General features: G+C 42.9%; 1 pseudogene; it reads left to right on the forward strand.

The window, feature by feature from the left end:
• The first annotated feature begins 301 nt into the window (after positions 1 to 301).
• LOC122747645 lies at positions 302 to 7591 on the forward strand (annotated as a pseudogene).
• Positions 7592 to 8101: the final 510 nt, after the last annotated feature.

Below are 8101 nucleotides of genomic sequence, written 5' to 3' on the forward strand. Positions count from 1 at the left end.
TCAAATGAAAGCTTTAAAAAAATTTGCAAGTCATTAACAACGGAATTTTTTAAAAAGACTTTAAATATTTAGCATAATGTATTTTTTAAAAGATGAACTCAGCCCAGCATGAAACAGGAAGAGGAGAGAGGCTGGATGTCTTTAGGAAATTACTTGTGCTTTAAATGGCCACAAGTTTCTCCCTGAAACAAGGGTCCATTATTTTAGCATCAATATTCTTCAGGCCATAAGGCTGTGAGCCATTAAAATACTACCATCTCTGAAAAAGTTCTTGGGCATGCAAAGGACAGTGAAGAGGTGCATGGTGGGTGTAAGTCAGCTGCAATATTTTACCAGTGAGAAATTGCACAAGGTGGGAGTGATGGAAAAGAGATCAGAGAAATGTAAGAACAGAAAAGGAGCTGGGATGGTCATGTGGCAACAAGAGAAAACAACATGTAGAAAGTCCTTGTGCTCCACTGGGACCTATGCAATGACGAGAAATTTGGAGGAAGCTCTCTTTTTATATATGTTGCTAGGGGGTGGGGAGGAGAAGGGAAAAAGAGGGAGAGAGAGAGAAAGAATCATAGACAACATGTAACTGGAAAATAATAAAATACTTTTATTTAAAAAAAAAAAGAATCAGAGACAGACAAAGAGAGACAGGGAGGGAAGGAGGGAGACACATAGGAAGGGAAGGAGAGGGATAGACATACAATGGACCCTTCTGGAGGACTTCTGGGAATATAGTTGCAAGAGTCAAATAGGATGAGAGAGAAAGTATAGGCTAGAATCTGCACCATTGGCAGGTGAGTATACCAACACTGATAAGGTCATAGATCCATAGAGAAATTGGAATATTTCAAAGGCAATGAAACAAAAACAAAATTAAAAATAAAAATATTCACTCTGGAACCTGTCCAGTGCCTGGGCCCCAAAGGCTGAGTTCTTGCTGCAAGCACCAGATGTAGAACCAGTCCTCAGATACTAGGCCTGACCAAGAGCCAAGTGTGTATTCCATATGAGTGTGCACAGTGATGTGCTTTCCAAAAACAAATATATGTATGACTTACTTTTTGGGGCAACAAGGATTAAGTGATTTGCCCAGGATCACACAGCTAGTGTCAAGTGTCTGAGACCAAATTTGAACTCAGGTACTTCTGAATCCAGGGCTGGTGTTTTATGCACTGCACCACCTAGCTGCTCCCCACCCATGACTTACTTTTAAGTTTATTCTACATTATTAACCTTTTTAGCCATCATTTTCTTTTCTTTCTTTTTTTTTTTTTTTTTTGGTGAGGCAGTTGGGGTTAAGTGACTTGCCCAGGGTCACACAGCTAGTATTTGTTAAGTGTCTGAGGCCGGATTTGAACTCAGGTCCTCCTGAATCCAGGGCCAGTACTCTAACCACTGCGCCACCTAGCTGCCCCTAGCCATCATTTTCTTAAGTCTAGAGACAATCAACAAAACAATAAATAAAGCCTTCATTTGTAGTGTTTATTGATTTCGGAGATATAAATGCTCAAACAGAAAATTTAACAATTGGCCCTTCAAACCCAGTTTGAGCTGGCTCTAGCACATCTGGGTGGGCATCTTCTGTTTCATTCCTCTTCCAAGTTTAGGATTAGGCAAAGGAACTGTTGCTAAGTATGAATTCAGTCATTCTCCTTGGGAAGACTTTGAGATTGTTTTAATTATTAGAAAGTTATTCTCAAACATCAAGCTTAACCTCTTTGCAACCTCTACTATTGTTCTTCCCACAATCACACAGAACAAGTCTGTATCTCTTCCACATGACAGTTTTTCATATACTTGAAGAGTCAATATGCCTTGCCCTGAGTCTCAGTTCCTTCAGTAGATCATATGACCTAGACTAAAGCCTCTCCCCATACCCTTCCCCTGGAAACTCTCCAACTCATTAATGTCCTTCTTAAACTGTGGTTTCCAGGACTAAAGACAATCCCTGGGGCAGCTAGGTGGTGCAGTGGATAGAGCACCGGCCCTGGAGTCAGGAGGGCCTGAGTTCAAATCCGGCCTCAGACACTTAACACTTACTAGCTGTGTGACCTTGGGCAAGTCACTTAACCCCAATTACCTCACCAAAAAATTAAAGAAAATTTTTTTTAATTGTAAATCTAAAGACAATCCCTAAGATGAGATCTGACTACACAGAATCCAGTGGAACTGTCCCTTTGCTCTTTGTCCTGTGGCCATTCATGCCTCAACAAGTCTCAACTCTGGGTTACTCCCAATATCTGGCTTTTCTGCTCTTATTCCTGGCTAGCACTAGAAAAAGTCACACCATTATGTTGGATGGGTCCGCTACAAATTCACGTCATCTTATCTCAACTGGACTCTTACTGACCTACAATAATCCTTTATTCTTCTTCAGTAAGTGTCATGATCCAACTCATTCTCCCTGAGCATCTGTTCCAACCTCTCGTCTCTCTGCCAATCCCTGCTCCCGCTCTCCTTGCCTCCTACTTTAGTGATGAAAGGAGCTAGTTCCAGAGGTCTGCATTTTTTCAGTGCTTCCAAATTAGAGCGATCTGGGGAGAGGTGTGGTCACTGTTCTCCTGGTCTACAAGCTAGGAAGGGCTTCTGGTCCCCTGCAGCTACAAGCACTAGCTCTCTTCTTGACCTCTGGACTGTAACCAGGGCCCCCTGGTCCCTTGTGATCAACCACAAGTGCTCTTTTTTGCCCTGGAACTATAACCCAGAAAATGATATGCCAGTAGGAAGAAGAGGAAGGGTTGCTAGCAACCCCAGGCCTAGCTGCTCCTTTTCAGGCTTGTATTTAGGTTGACTAGTGTGGCAAATGAGGCCATGATCAGGTTGAAAGTGAGTGGGATGGGAGTACACCCACTGACCCCTGTAATAGAGACTCGAGGAGAAAGGAGGCCGAAGCACTGATTTTATTTCTTTCGAAAGAAAGGTATACCACACTCACTGGGACAACCAGGAGGTGTGACACACCGGGATTAGAAATCAAGCAGTTTTTATACTTTTTACAGACATCTAATTTGAGCAAAATGCGGTAATTGGGTTCAGCAATAAATCACTTTTTACAGACATCTGATTTGAGCAAAAATGCGGTAATTGGGTTCAGCAGTAAATCCTTCTCCTGGGATGTTCAGTGATAAGTCCCTCTCTCCTGGGTCAGAGTGCCCCAACCTCAGGGGTTCAGCCATAGGTTATTTTGCAAAATTTCATGTTTCAGCAACAATTTATCATATCTACATAATGTCTCGGTGCAGACCCTATGAAGCAATTTTTAAGTTGATATGCCTATATTTTGAAAGGGGGATAGTAGCTTCCCGTTATTGCCTCTCTCTAGAGAAAAAACAGAGAGAGAGAGAAATAGGGGGCTTTAAGGGGCTTTAAGACTTTGAGATCAGATCACTAGGCCGAAGGGGGGGGCACTTTCCATCTCAGTGGAGGGTCATATCCATATGTCCCTCTCAAAAGGAACCCCTTAAACTCTAGCTTCAGCCAGCTAAAGCAGTCCTTAACCATTTAAGTCTGTCTTTTGTACTCCTTTTCCCTGTCTGCCATGGAAGAAGTGGTGCATCTCAGTCTAAACTCTTATATGAGTTATTGTGAGGGAAAAAACCATCCTCTTCTCAATAATTCTCAGGAACTCAACAGGGATGTGACAAAGGCTCTTTACTTTTTTCTCATGAGAAGGAGGCACCCTAGTGTGCAGCTAGTGGGTGCCAAGAAAGGGGGCTCACAGGCCCTGTTTTATACCCTAGTCCCTACCGAGAATGGACCCTCCCCTTTATCATCATTGGTCCAATTACTCAAGGGTTACAATCTACTCACAAAAACTAGCTAATCGGAATGCAGTATTCCCACCCCTCTTCCTTGTATTAGCATAACTCAGGAGTGGACCTTATACTTCCTTATATGGACACAACTCTGACCAGACCTTATTGAGACCAGGGCTCCTTGAACCATGTGACCTTGCTAGCCTGAGGGGGAGGAGGGGATCCAAGACCTTTGTCCTACAAACAGGTCAGGAGAAGTATAACTTACTGTGACATCCACATAGAGAGGAGACAACTACCCATTTTCTCAGTTATGGTAAGAACAATTTTTTTCATACCCCTAGGTTGCTAACCTTTTTGTTGTTGTTATTTTTCAGTCATGTCCAACTCTTTGTGACCATATGGATCACACACACTGTCCATGGGGCCTTCTTGGCACAGATACTGGAATGGTTTGCCATTTCCTTCACCAGCAAATTGAGGTTGACTCGTCCAGGGTCACACAGCTAATACAGGTCTGAAGTCAAATTTGAACTCAAGCCTTCCTGACTCCAGTGAGCCTCCCAGCTCTTAACCTGAGTCTCCTTCAAATTATCCTGGGAACTCTATTTAACAAAGCTGCAAAGGAAATGAGCATAGCTTTGGTGAGATTTGTTTCAACTCTGTCATGTGCCTATTTGCCATGCAAATCAACTCAGGAGCAAGATGAAATAGGATCAGGTCAGGTTGGTAGAACCAGTAAGCTCTACCCTACTTTGCATCAGCAAACAAAATCACTGTATCCACACAGCAAGAAAAATGGAAGCTATCTAATTATCTAAAAAAAAATCCAAAAAGCTTCTTTTTTTTAAGTCTATACCTCAAAATTCCTATTTTGCTCCCTTGGTTTTTTATGAAGAGGAAGGGTTGCTAGCAAACCCAGGCCTAGCTGCTCCTTTTCAGGCTTGTATTTAGGTTGACTAGTGTGGCAAATAGAGACCATGATCAGGTTGAAAGGAACCCCTTAAACTCCAGCTTCAGCCAGCTAGCTCACTAAAGCAGTCCTTAACCATTTAAGTCTGTCATTTGTACTCATTTTCCCCGTCTACCTTGGAAGAAGTGGTGCATTTCAATCTAAACTCATCTGGCAATTGAGTACACAAATGAAATCAGAAGCCCACTTACTAACCTTATGTTATCTGATCAAAATAGATGATTATTTCTCTATTTTATTAGGTGGGGTTTTTTTTAATCAATTCAGTTGTTTGGAAGTTTTTTTTTTAATTTCCAATTTTTATCCTCTCTACTAAGATTTTTAGAATCAAGGGGGTTAGGGATAACTTGGTTTTCTGCTATTGGTTGTAGCTTTTACTGATAGTGTCTCCCCACTGTAGGGGATATAGGCTCCCCCAGCATCCCGATTCCATTAGCTATTAGATTAGCTTTTATACAGAAATATTTACTTCAAAAGGTATAATCACAAATATACAAACATACTCCCCCAACACATAGGAGTTTCTTCTCCCTTTGCACCACCTAAGTTTCTGAGAGGGTGTGAGGAATTAGGCAATTGTCTCCTCTCAGTGAGAGTTAATTCAGAGGCTAAATTTCCCCTGGAAAAGTAGAGCAAACACTCAAATGCTAATATTCACAGATGAGGGTTAAATCAGAGAAATTTTCCACTGGGAAAGTTGAGGCAGTGGGGTGGGAATACTTCGGTCCACTAGCTAGTTTCCACATAGATTGTAACCCTTGAGTAATCAGAGCAGTGATGAAAAAGGGAATGGGCCATTTCATGTTAAGGATCAGGGGATAAAACAGGGCCTGCAAGCTTCCGTTTTTGGCACCCACCAGCTACACACTGGGCTGCCCATTCTTGTGAGAATGACAATAAATACACCTTTGACACATCACCGCTGCTGAGTTCCAGAGAATTATTGAGCATGAGTCGTTTTTCTCACAGAGGGGAAGGAGATTAACTTAATATCTTAGCAAGGTTCCCATAGAGCACAGTTCTAGTTTCAAGTCCAAAACTCTCCAGGCAACAGGCTTCTATGATGGGGCGGGGCTGGCAGGCTCACCGACAGCATGGCCCAACTGCAATCCAGGCTCTAAGGTCAGAACAGAGAATCAATGGTTCATTCTTGCCAGATTTAAAGATGCACACAGCCAATGAAAGGAGGTTATCCCTGTGATAAGAAGGCAGCCCCAGCAGTGGTAGAGGTGACTACAACCGTAACAATGGTGGCTATGAGGCAGAGGTAGCATGGGCATGGGAGGAAGTAATTGTGGTGGCTTCAATAAATTCGGTGGGCCCAGGGACCAAGGATCAAGCCATGACTCTGAACAGGATAAATCCAATAATAATATGATCTTCATCCAAGGCTTAGGTGAGAGTGTTACCATTGAGTCTATGGCAAATTGAAATTAATAAGACTAATAAGAAGACAAGGGGGACGACTAGGTGGCGCAGTGGATAGAGCACTGGCCCTGGTGTCAGGAGTACCTGAGTTCAAATCCGGCCTCAGACACTTAACACTTACTAGCTGTGTAACCTTGGGCAAGTCACTTAACCCCAATTGCCTCACTAAAAAAAAAAAAAAAAGAAGACAGGGAAGCCTGTGATCAACATGTATATTAGGGAGACAGAAAAGCAGAAAAGAGGCTACAGTATCACTTGATGATCCCCCCTCTGCCAAGGCAGCCGTTGATTGGTTTGATGGCAAAGAATTTTCTGGAAACCTCATTGGTGTGGAATGGAATTAGGGTCAAATTGATCATGAGTTGTCCCAAAAGAATTACAAGACTCAGTGACTCAGTTTGCCAGGTTTTATTGCAATACTGTGAGTGAACACAGGGAGAGAACCAGAAAAGTGGAAAGGTATCTCTCGAATAGTGAAAGAAAAGACTGCTATATTTATAGTATGGATAAATTGATTATCAGTCCATTATAATAATCTCCACCTTAGGGAGGTACAGGGAAGGGCCTATACTAATTTGGAGTTCCTGGGGGCCTAAGCCAACCCAAGGCAGGTACCTTTTTCTGTGGAGGTGTGTTTTGGGGGTTTACAAGTCATAAGGTGAATCTGGGGATAAATTTGGCCTTTTCTGTGCATGTCTCTTTCTGATTCCCATGCTTGGTTTCAAAACATCTTCATTTTTCATTTATTTCTAGTTTGAATTTCTCTAGCCTGTCAGTGTATTATTGTTATCTCTTAAGGTCTTCATGACCTACCTCCCCATGTTCCCGCTATGGGTACTGATTTATGTGGCTTGTATTAATGAAAACTCAAGTCTTAAGTTATCCATTAACTGGGGTCTGAATCCCTTTTAGAGGCAGTATCTGAATTAGAGCTTGGGTCTTAAGTTTTTCTGTTAACCCCTTTTTTGCCTCCTACATCACCATTAAAATCTCCTTTGCTACTCAAAGAGCAGACTTCAACGGAGGAGGCAGCAATGGCCTTGGCGATCCTGAACATGGAGGACCCATGGGCTCTGGAGGCTTTGGAGGTGGTGGCAGCCAAGGAGGATTCCCTAGTGGAAGAGGGCAGCAGCAATCTGGAGACTGGAACTGTCCTAATCCCACATGTGAAAATATGAACTCTTCTTAGAGGAACAAGAGTAACCAGTCCCAGACACCTAAACCCGATGAACCCAGATGGGGACCTGGAGACTCTCATGTGGGGGGTAATTTTGAAGATGATCAGAGAAATGGCAATGACTGTGGAGGGTACCAAGACAGAGGCAGGGATCATGGGGGATTCCAAGGGGGCAGGGGGGGAGGGGACAAAGGTGGCTTTGCACCTGGCAAAATGGACTCAAAGGGTGAATACAGACAAGACAGACAGGAGAGTCTGTATTAGCCTGGCTCAGTCATCTGTGGACCATCTTTCCTTCCAGACCCTACTGTTGATCCCTTCATTTTGGAACCTTACAACCCAGCTCCCTATCCTTGTTTTGTGTTGGATTTCATAATTGTACCCATGCCCCAGTTCCCATTAAATGCCATTGTTTTATTTTTATTTTTATTTTTTTGCGGGGCAATGAGGGTTAAGTGACTTACCCAGGGTCACACAGCTAGTGTCAAGTGTCTGAGGCCGGATTTGAACTCAGGTCCTCCTGAATCCAGGGCCGGTGCTCTAGCCACAGTGCCATCTAGCTGCTCCCCATTATACCTTTTAAAAATTAAAACAATGCAGGCAGCTAGGTGGCCCTACTTATTTGTAGCTATTGTGGGATTACCCTCTTCTTCTGTATTTACTCTTTGGGCTTCTCTTGCCCTACAGCATTTCTTCATTCTGTTCAGTATTTTCTTCTTTTCCTAGCTTCGGATTGAGATTTTGTGCTTGGGCCAATTCTCTTCAATACTCTTA

This window comes from Dromiciops gliroides, chromosome 1 (genome assembly GCF_019393635.1).
Source record: "Dromiciops gliroides isolate mDroGli1 chromosome 1, mDroGli1.pri, whole genome shotgun sequence".
Lineage (NCBI taxonomy): Eukaryota > Metazoa > Chordata > Mammalia > Microbiotheria > Microbiotheriidae > Dromiciops > Dromiciops gliroides.